The following is a 10,228-nucleotide window of genomic DNA, read 5'->3' as shown; positions in this document are numbered from 1 at the left end:
CAGCCAAATTTCCTGTTCCATTTAAAGGTCTAGCTATGCCTTATTAAAACACACTTTTTTTTCTTTTAACTTTTCTGTGGAACTTTTGACTTAGAGCAATCATTTTAAAACAGTTCTTTTAACTCGCTTCAGTTTACTTAATGAACCAAGACTTCAAGTTGGCCGAGGTCAGTTTTTTTTGATGTGTAATTTTCTATCAATGAGCACAGTATGAATCTAGATATCAGGAGAACTGCTTTGGGTGATTTGAATTAGCAAAGTTATGCAATATTCAGGAGCCAGGCAATCTAATCTAGCAGCTTCTGCTGTCCATGGCGGCAGACTAGGCTCCATTTTATCTTTTTCATTTGCAGTGGTTACCTAGCACCAAGGATTTGAACAGCCCTAACACAAGTGATGCCCAAAAGGCAAGCACCTTGACAGTTTGTGGGTGCTTAATCTGCTTAATGTTTGGGTTGCCTTACACCTACAGCACTTTTTGTGTCCAAGAGGCAAATTGGAGCAACATATAATTGTTGGTATTTATCGCTGTACATACTGTTTAGCTTTAAAATACTGTAGAACATTGACTCACGGTTAGGGTTTGTGCAGTGTTTTCTAAGATAAAATAGAACAGCACAATAGTAGGCATAAAAATAAAGGTTTTGAGTGTCTTAGGAGCCTAGAATATATATCCTGTTAAACACTAATCACCTATTGATACAATGAAGGTCAGGAGAATAACATACCAGCGGTGCTTTTGTAGCTATAGTAAGTTTTAGATCGAAGGATCCTAATGAGGACTTGAGAGAAGATTTACTCTGTACATCCACCTTGTATGTATGCAGTCCTATTTGAAAATTGGGTGCCTCTTGATTAATTTTTCTACAAACAAGCTTTAATGTGTTTGTCAGTTTAAGAGAGTTTATTAGTTTAACCAATGGGGGTAAGGAGGGCATAAAGATGGCATGTGCAGAAGTTTAGGCTCCCTGTCAGTCTGAACTTGGTTACACATCCTTTGGCAGAAATTACAGACCCTCAACTTTTTTTTCTAGTCTACTATAGGGCTGCAACAACTAATCGATTTAAATCAATAATAATCTATTAACTCGATAGATAATAGATTGTGAGAATAGTTGGCAATTATTCTCATTATGAGAGAGTTTTTTTGATGCAACCAATCGATTAGTTGAAAAAATAATCGGGCAATTGATTATGAAAATAATCGTTAGCTGCAGCTAGGGATGCACTGATACTAGTATCGGTGCCGATGCCGAGTATTTGGGCGAGGTACTCGTACTCGCCCAAATGCTCCGATGCTTAGCCCGATACTTCCGGTATCAGGAAGCCGGGCAGCACGTTGTTACATGCTGCCCAGCTTCCTGATTGGCCGGGAAGCCTGCTCCATGCTCTCGTCACTTGTGACGAGAGAGCTTGGAGCCCGCTTCTCGGCCAATCAGGAAGCCAGGCTGTGTGTAATGATGCGTTGCCCGGCTTTCTGATTGGTCGGAAACCTGCTTCATGCTCCCTCGTCACCTCATGACGAGTGAGCATGGAGCCGGCTTCCCGGCTAATCGGGAAGCCGGGTGGCGAGTCCTTACACGCTGCCTGGCTTCCTGAATGGGACTTTCGGTATCGGTGAGTACTGAAAAAAGAAATATTGGTACTCGATTCCGAAATACCGGTATCGGTGCATCCCTAGTCTACTAACTTGCTTGTCGTTGTATCGGGAGTTGTTTTACACTTTTCCTTGTAAGACACTTTTAGGTCAGAAATATTTTTGGGTCTTCCTGCCCTCAGTTCCCTCCTCTTAAAGTAGTATTAAACTCTCATACGTTTTTCAGTAATGAATCCAGATCAAACAAATATAAATTGCCCAGCAAAGAATTTCTTGCCATTTGAAATGGCTTAAAAAAACTTTCAGACTTTAATATCACTTTAACTTATTTTATACATGCTATTTACCAGTAAAAGTCTCCCTTGTATGGACATCCAGAAGCCCCAAGGCTGCAGCGGGGGGCCCGACATCTTGACTCACCTGTCACTCACATGACACTATAGCATTTCCCTTTGCTCCTCCCCCTGCAGCTACATAAAAGGTTATCTAGGGAGGGGTGTAGGAGCTGGGCCAGCACATTATTTACCACTCTTTTAGGAGAGGAGAGGGCTGTGATGTACAAGAGGCTGTGCCAGGGAATTGACTCTTCCTGAAAAAGCCAAATGTGCTAGCAAGTTGAAAAACACTTTGCAAGTAAATAAAGCAATCATTTATGGAAAGGAAAAATGCTGCAAGTAAGCATTTAAAAGGCTTTATTTTTTGGCTTTTACCTGCAGTTTTAAGCACTCAGCTATGTCTTTGTCTATGTTTAGGCTTTTAAGATGCAAGATTATCATCTCCATGTGTTAGCGGTTTCTTTTGGTTTCCTTAATGGCCACATATCTGAAGGGTGACGTACTTTGACACACAGAGGTCGATTTACTAAAGGAATCAGTCCTATTCACTGTTCGCTTTTCCTTGGTGAATGTTCGCTTAGCTTAGTGAACAAGGTGCAGCTCTGTTCACTTCATCCAATCACATGCAAGCAAAAAGACCTATTTTTTTTTTTATTTCTTTTGCACATGACTGAGTAGAGAAAGTGAACACAACGTTACTTTACTATTAAGCTTCGTGAACATACACTTTGCAGTGTGAACAGCCTCTACTCCGTAGTATATCATAAATGTAGTATTGCAGTTCAGATTAGCTGGTCTTTGCCTTCAGCAGAGCTCATGAGACTAGACACATGAAGCCAGCAAATGTCAGTCCTTCTATTATCGTTTATTCATCCAGCAAGTCTGTTAAAATAAGTTTACGTCAACTTTGAGCAAAGGTTCACGTTAACCAATTGAGTTCCAAAGCCCTTTTCACTATTCAGCTATTAAAGCAACACTAAACTAAGGAATGACATCATTGAGTACTTTTACTATTGGCAAAAATGTATCTTATTTGTGTATCACTCGGCTGTAGATCCTCAAATCATCTCTGAATTGGTGCTGACACTGTCCTTCCTTCTGGAGGGTGGCTACTTTTGTTCCCCATGGTCCCTGTGTGTGTGGTAAAGTAGTCACCGCTCCAATATCACTTCCGGGATGGACTACAATCTCATGTTTAGCTCACTAATTTGTATTGAGCTTGTAGTCCATCACGGCAGCTTCCTTGAGCGGTGGCTACTTTACAACACACACAGTGACCATGGGGAACAAAAGTAGCCACCCTCCAGAAAGGACAGTGTCGGCAGCAATTAAAAGATGATTTGAGGATCTACAGCCGAGTGATACACAAATAAGATACATTTTGCTAATAGTTAAGATACTTGAATGTAATTTTTAAGATTTAACTCCTAAGTTTTTAGTGTCACTTTAACAAAAAAGAAACCTAACACTATTAGGTCCTCTAGTAGCTGCACATTTAGAGAAATTTGCAGTGATCAGCAGGATAAACACTGATACTTTTTGCATTTAATAAAATGAGCCCTCTCTCCTGCAAAAGGCAGTAAATATCTTTCCTGATGCCCGCGCCACTAAATTGTTATCACTGGAACCAGAGAGAGCTGTGGGAGACCATGGTGATTGCCACTGCTGGAAGTCTGTTTCTCAGCTGATCTAGAGGGAGCAGTTTTAGGAGAGTTTAGTGGACGGGCACAGTAAAGGTGACTATTTAGGGCCTTTTTCGACAAGTAAAGCTGGCCACACACTATGCGATTTTCAGCCGGTTGTTGATAAACTGATCGAAGAAGCCGCTTGGAAAATCTTCACACAGAGCCATCGGCCAATGAGCTGCTGGCTCTGATCGGGTGTTTTGACAGTGACTGGGAGCCGCTGTTAGAATACAATGAAGACATCGGAAGATTCCTCATTCAATGCTCTTAAGCTTGAACAAATAAAATATTGCTGTGCATGGCTGGTTTAAGAGAGTTTAAAAATAATTTTAAAACAAATTGCAGCAAGTTCCTTACTGTGTTTGCATGCTTAGAAACCCCGCTGTCCTTTCTTTCCTGGGAGTGACAATCAAGAGCTATTCAAATTGTTCCTAATGTGTAATCAAGATTGCTTTGGCTTAGATTTATCCTGCGTAAGAAACTAACTCCCAATCCGCTGATTATTATTTGGGTTATGCATAATGAACGAGTCACTTCTTCTTTTTTTTTTTTTTCCCCTTCAAAAACATTCATGTGGCCTTGTCCAGTCGGCAGATAATCATTCAGCTTATGATGGTTTAGGTTCTCTTTGTCATCAACTTGAATAAATCAACAACATAGGCTGGTCTACTATCCTGAGGAGACGGCTGTATTTTTTTTTAGCTCTGCTTTACAAGTACCTGCAAGCTTGAGTATGTAGAAAGATTTGTTGTGAATGTACCTTGTAATTTTCACCAACTGAACCCATCAATTACTTGCTACTTTTAGCCTCGTATAATCATATTGCTAAAAACACCAAATTGTTTGAACATGCTTTGTGCCTGGTATTGGGAAAGTGCTAGCAGCATACCGAGCAACGTGTTAGTAGAGCTGGATGCGGATAATAGAGATGTTGTCTCTAAAATATCTTTTTTGGATGTGCCTTTCAGAGTTTCTATAATAGCTTTCTCCAAATATTTGATGGTGGTGGAGGTTGAGGTTTATGTCTTCTGCAAGGCAAGTACTAAAGACTTTAGTGAAATGCAGCATGCACAGAGTTTTCTGTTTTATTCAATCAATGGAATCACCAAAAAGTGGTGTCCTGCCATACGGTAAAGTAGGCTGTCCGAGTAATGTTATTCGACATTTTTCCATTCTAGTCGATCTTTTGTGAAGAATTGTAATTGTTAATTAAGACTAGATTGTCATAGATCAGGGAGGGCTTTGGGTTGCCGACATCCCAAAGTAAAACCAGTGTGATTTTTGGGAGACAACAAAACTTGGGTAGCGGCATAAACGGTATTCTAGAGTTCAGGGAACAGATTGTATGGGCTCCATTTAGAAAAGGATCATATCCTGCGTTTTAAGGCCATGCCACAGCAACTTTTGTAGCAGCTACAAATCTCTTTGCTTGTCCTCTCTGGTGATTTCTATGCGGCTATTGAAGTGATTACTGATTTTATACCTACCGTATTTGCCGGGGTATAAGACGGGGTTTGAGACCCAAAAAAATCGCCCGAAAATCGGGGGTCGTCTTATACGCCGGGTATACTTCGGTATACTGTATGTAGCTTCGGCTACATACAGTATACCGTGCTGAGCCAATCACAGCAGGCTTTGTATTCTTTAATACAAAGCCTGCCATGATTAGCTCAGTGCTGAGGCAATCATGGCAGGCTTTGCATTAAGTAAATATAGGCTTTGTATTAATGAATACAAACCTGCCGTGATTGGCTCAGCGCTGAGCTAATCACGGCAGGCTTTGATTGGCTCAGCGCGGTAGTAGCTGAAGGACGGAAGATGGAGGACGCTGCTTTACTATCCTGAGGAGACGGCTGTATTTTTTTTTAGCTCTGCTTTACAAGTACCTGCAAGCTTGAGTATGTAGAAAGATTTGTTGTGAATGTACCTTGTAATTTTCACCAACTGAACCCATCAATTACTTGCTACTTTTAGCCTCGTATAATCATATTGCTAAAAACACCAAATTGTTTGAACATGCTTTGTGCCTGGTATTGGGAAAGTGCTAGCAGCATACCGAGCAACGTGTTAGTAGAGCTGGATGCGGATAATAGAGATGTTGTCTCTAAAATATCTTTTTTGGATGTGCCTTTCAGAGTTTCTATAATAGCTTTCTCCAAATATTTGATGGTGGTGGAGGTTGAGGTTTATGTCTTCTGCAAGGCAAGTACTAAAGACTTTAGTGAAATGCAGCATGCACAGAGTTTTCTGTTTTATTCAATCAATGGAATCACCAAAAAGTGGTGTCCTGCCATACGGTAAAGTAGGCTGTCCGAGTAATGTTATTCGACATTTTTCCATTCTAGTCGATCTTTTGTGAAGAATTGTAATTGTTAATTAAGACTAGATTGTCATAGATCAGGGAGGGCTTTGGGTTGCCGACATCCCAAAGTAAAACCAGTGTGATTTTTGGGAGACAACAAAACTTGGGTAGCGGCATAAACGGTATTCTAGAGTTCAGGGAACAGATTGTATGGGCTCCATTTAGAAAAGGATCATATCCTGCGTTTTAAGGCCATGCCACAGCAACTTTTGTAGCAGCTACAAATCTCTTTGCTTGTCCTCTCTGGTGATTTCTATGCGGCTATTGAAGTGATTACTGATTTTATACCTACCGTATTTGCCGGGGTATAAGACGGGGTTTGAGACCCAAAAAAATCGCCCGAAAATCGGGGGTCGTCTGATACGCCGGGTATACTTCGGTATACTGTATGTAGCTTCGGCTACATACAGTATACCGTGCTGAGCCAATCACAGCAGGCTTTGTATTCTTTAATACAAAGCCTGCCATGATTAGCTCAGTGCTGAGGCAATCATGGCAGGCTTTGCATTAAGTAAATATAGGCTTTGTATTAATGAATACAAACCTGCCGTGATTGGCTCAGCGCTGAGCTAATCACGGCAGGCTTTGATTGGCTCAGCGCGGTAGTAGCTGAAGGACGGAAGATGGAGGACGCTGCTGGGATCCTGGACAAGGTAAGAGACTGTAATCCCGAGTGTGAAAATTAACCCCGAGCCACACTCGGGAATACCGCCAAGGAGGTTAGTAAGTGCATTTAAACATAGTTTTGGGCTATACTCGTCTTATACGACGAGTGTAGCCCAAAACCTATATTTTTACACAAAAAGTGGGGGGTCGTCTTATACGCCCAGCTGTCTTATACGCCGGCAAATACGGTACTTTTCTTTTTGTTTTTAACTTTTTCTGTTTTTGGAGGCCAGACTCTTAATACAATTTTTTTTTTTTTATTTCCTCGTTCTGTAGTGGTATCCAAACCGCTAGTCTCACCCCCGTGTTATGGGTGCCTTTTATCAGCTAGCCAGCTGCTGAGAAGGCGTCCGTGTGTGCACGCTCATGGTCGTGCCCACACCTAGCCGTGTGCGTCTATTGCGGCCAGCCATGCCCCCCACTCTTGCAGTCACAGTTTGACAGCAAAAGGAGCCTATGGCTTCTTTCCTAGCAATAAAAACACTATGGTAGCAATTCTGTGACTGCTACAAAATCGCTGTGTGACATGGCCCTAATTCAGGAGTCGGTGTATCCCATAGAAGGAAGCTACCAAAGGTGTATTTTTCGTTTTGTTTTATTTATTAACAGGCTGGGGAGGATCTTATTGATTATAGAGATGCCTCAGTGGCAGCAACTTTATTATGTTTACCTTTTGTAGCAAAAACTGAGAGATTAGCCAGGTTTAGTACTATTTAGACTAACCTGCTCATGATGACTTGCCCTCCTCTTTTCAGTGGGTGTTGTATACTGATTCTGCGGCTATCTTTTGTACTGAAGAGACTTGTATAAATGCAGGGTTCTCTGGTACTGCTGGAGAATGGCTGCTTCTATGGGGGCTCTATCCATCGGGCATTGCACCCGAGTTGAAGGGGTTTTCAATTTTTTCAGTAAACAACAAAACTCCTCAAAAGGAGTGCTAAGGTGTTTTATTCCAGTAAGTTTTAGGACTGTTTACTCGAGCTATGGCCCCTACCTTCAGCAAGTTGTAAATGGTTCTTTCGTTTGCACATTTGTGCATTCTTATATAGAGCTCAGTCCTAAAGTTATCCTGTCACCACAGGCTCACACCTCGCCAATAGGTTACCTGTTAGTGAAGAGGCAATATACTTGCTTTTTTGGCAGCCTTTGTATTGAAAGCTGCTCTATCTCTTCTTCCCAGCTGCTGGGAGTCTTTGACCGTTGGATGAATCAAATACTAGCTTCTCCCACCAGCCGCTGTGGTTCCTCCTGCCGATCTGCATCTCCTGTGGCAACATAAGAGCCGGCGGAAGCAAAATGGCAGGTGGGGAGCTAGTATTCTAAACACCCAGAAGTGTGGCGTACTTGCAGTAGATAGGGAGCGGAGATGTAGCAGCTTCTTAGTACATGAGCTGCCGGAGGTTAAGTGTATTCCCTCGTCAACCTGTTGGCTAAAGGAGACCCTAAGGTGACAGGATCACTTAAAAAGTAAGTCTGTCACAGATCTGGGCATTTCAAACTTGATTTATGATGAAAAAATACATAAGCAGAGGTTTGCTTGAGTGACGGCTGCATTCAATAGCGATCAGTAGATGCAGAGATACAAATTTCTCAGCAATATTCAATTGTCCTTTTGTACGTGTCAGGCTTATCTTTGTTCCCTAAAAGTCAATGAAGTTACCAGACAAAAGGACAGCTTGGGATGGGGTACCAAGATTAACATACAGAGCAAAAGCTGACATTTGCAGAAGGTTCAGCTGCCAACATATCTGAAACTACTGGTTACATTCATTGATATCAGATTGGGTTGCCAAGATTTGCGCCAGGCTTGCTTTATTAAGCAATATACAACAAGTTGTTTGAACTCAAGTGCCTTTTAGTTCCAGATCTGCACGTGACTGTTTTCATTGTTTTATTTTTGAGCTTTGTAGATGCTTCTTTTATGAAAACTATACTTGTGAACAGTTGTTGGATGCACAGTGATCAATAAGTGACCTTTTTTATACCTAAAAACAGACTTAGATTTAAGTTTAGGTCGTCTTCAAACAGGGAGGCCTTGGAGAGGGTGGGCCCGGGGGTGGGGAGGGTATTGGTATACGATTACATCTGTGCCGTAACAAGGAGACTGCAGGGTTCTCTGTATATTGAGGTGTTCTATAAATCGTAAAGGAAGACAATGCATAGTTGCATATTATGCTGGGTTTAGGTCATAATTCTGCAAACTGGAATACTATGGGATCTCCTTATGCTTTATGGGGAGATGTGTTCCCCTAATAATCGTGCTTATCGATCCTTGTTTTTTAAACTGGATCCAAACTTTGAGTTTATGCCCAATTTAAACCCAACTTCCAGTTAGGCTCCCTACAGTGAAGAAAGTGTTGACCAAAACATATTTTTCAAAAGAAAACCCCAAGATTTCCCTTCATACTATACTCTAGCCCCATGGTTCTCAACTGGTGGGTCGTGGCCCCGTGTTCAGTGGGTCCCCGCATGCCTTCCACTTTTCTAGGTGAGAGGCTCCTCAGCCTCCCCCTAGCGCAACACCGTCCATTCTTACACCAAGCAGCCATTCAAAATATGCTGCCTGGCGCCGAGTGTCGACTTGAGATGTGATGGGGGTATGACCGTGAGGGAGATCCATCCATACTTGCATTGCTTACAGCTTCCTCACATGTCCTGTAGAGGTGCCTGGACCAGAGTGATGTCACCTTCTGGCACCTCTACAGGGCATGAATGGGAGCTGTACAAGTAGATGCACATATGGATCACAGCACAGCAGCCCACACTGCCGTGCCTACAATTGCAGTGCAACTTGGGTCGGGACTTCATGACCGAGGACAAATGTGGGTCCTGAGGTTACACAGGTTGAGAACCACTGCTCTAGCCTATGCTGCTATACAAACAAAACAAATATCATTTGCCTTCAGATTTTTAAAGCTACGTTCTATCTGTGCAAACAAATGTTCTGTACTATGGGTTCTCATGTTTTGACATTTTGTTTAATACAAGCTAAACTCAAAAGTAACAATAACATTGTAGTAGTAATGTAAAATGTGTTACGTATTTGCAAGAACACCATGAGGCACATTTATAAAGCTGTCAATCTGACATTTACCAAAGATTCACGGGAAGTTGTTTTAATGAGTGATTGATTCACTATTAGTGAATGTTTGGTAAAAGTCCAATTAATTCCTTTATAAATATACCCTTTTCTAACACGAGAGACTAGCAGCACACCAAAAACAGAACAGCAAAATACTAAGGGGCTTGTTGTTAAAAGGAAAACTCCTCCAGGGGGAATATGCTGCATAATCACAACCCATTGTGCCCGTGTGGATTTGTTTCTTAAAAACACCATTTAACTAGGAGCCCTTAGAATCTATTTTTGGGCATGGTCTCCTTTTGTCTCCGTAGCTCTTGTTGGCTTGTATCCGACTGAATAGTTGCTCCTTGATGCCATTGGGCTCCCCACAATACAGGCAGGAGCTGGCAGCAAAGTGATTGGCTATTGATCTCTGGGGTACACAATTAAAGTAAATCTTGGCCTTCCAGTTTTTTTTTTTTTTTTTTTTTTTTTGGTTGATTTCCAACGAGGTGTGAGTGA

Source organism: Nanorana parkeri, unplaced genomic scaffold (genome assembly GCF_000935625.1).
Source record: "Nanorana parkeri isolate BGI_ZX_2015 unplaced genomic scaffold, ASM93562v1 scaffold1182, whole genome shotgun sequence".
Classification (NCBI taxonomy): Eukaryota; Metazoa; Chordata; class Amphibia; order Anura; family Dicroglossidae; genus Nanorana; species Nanorana parkeri.
Note: the sequence above shows the minus strand (reverse complement) of the source record.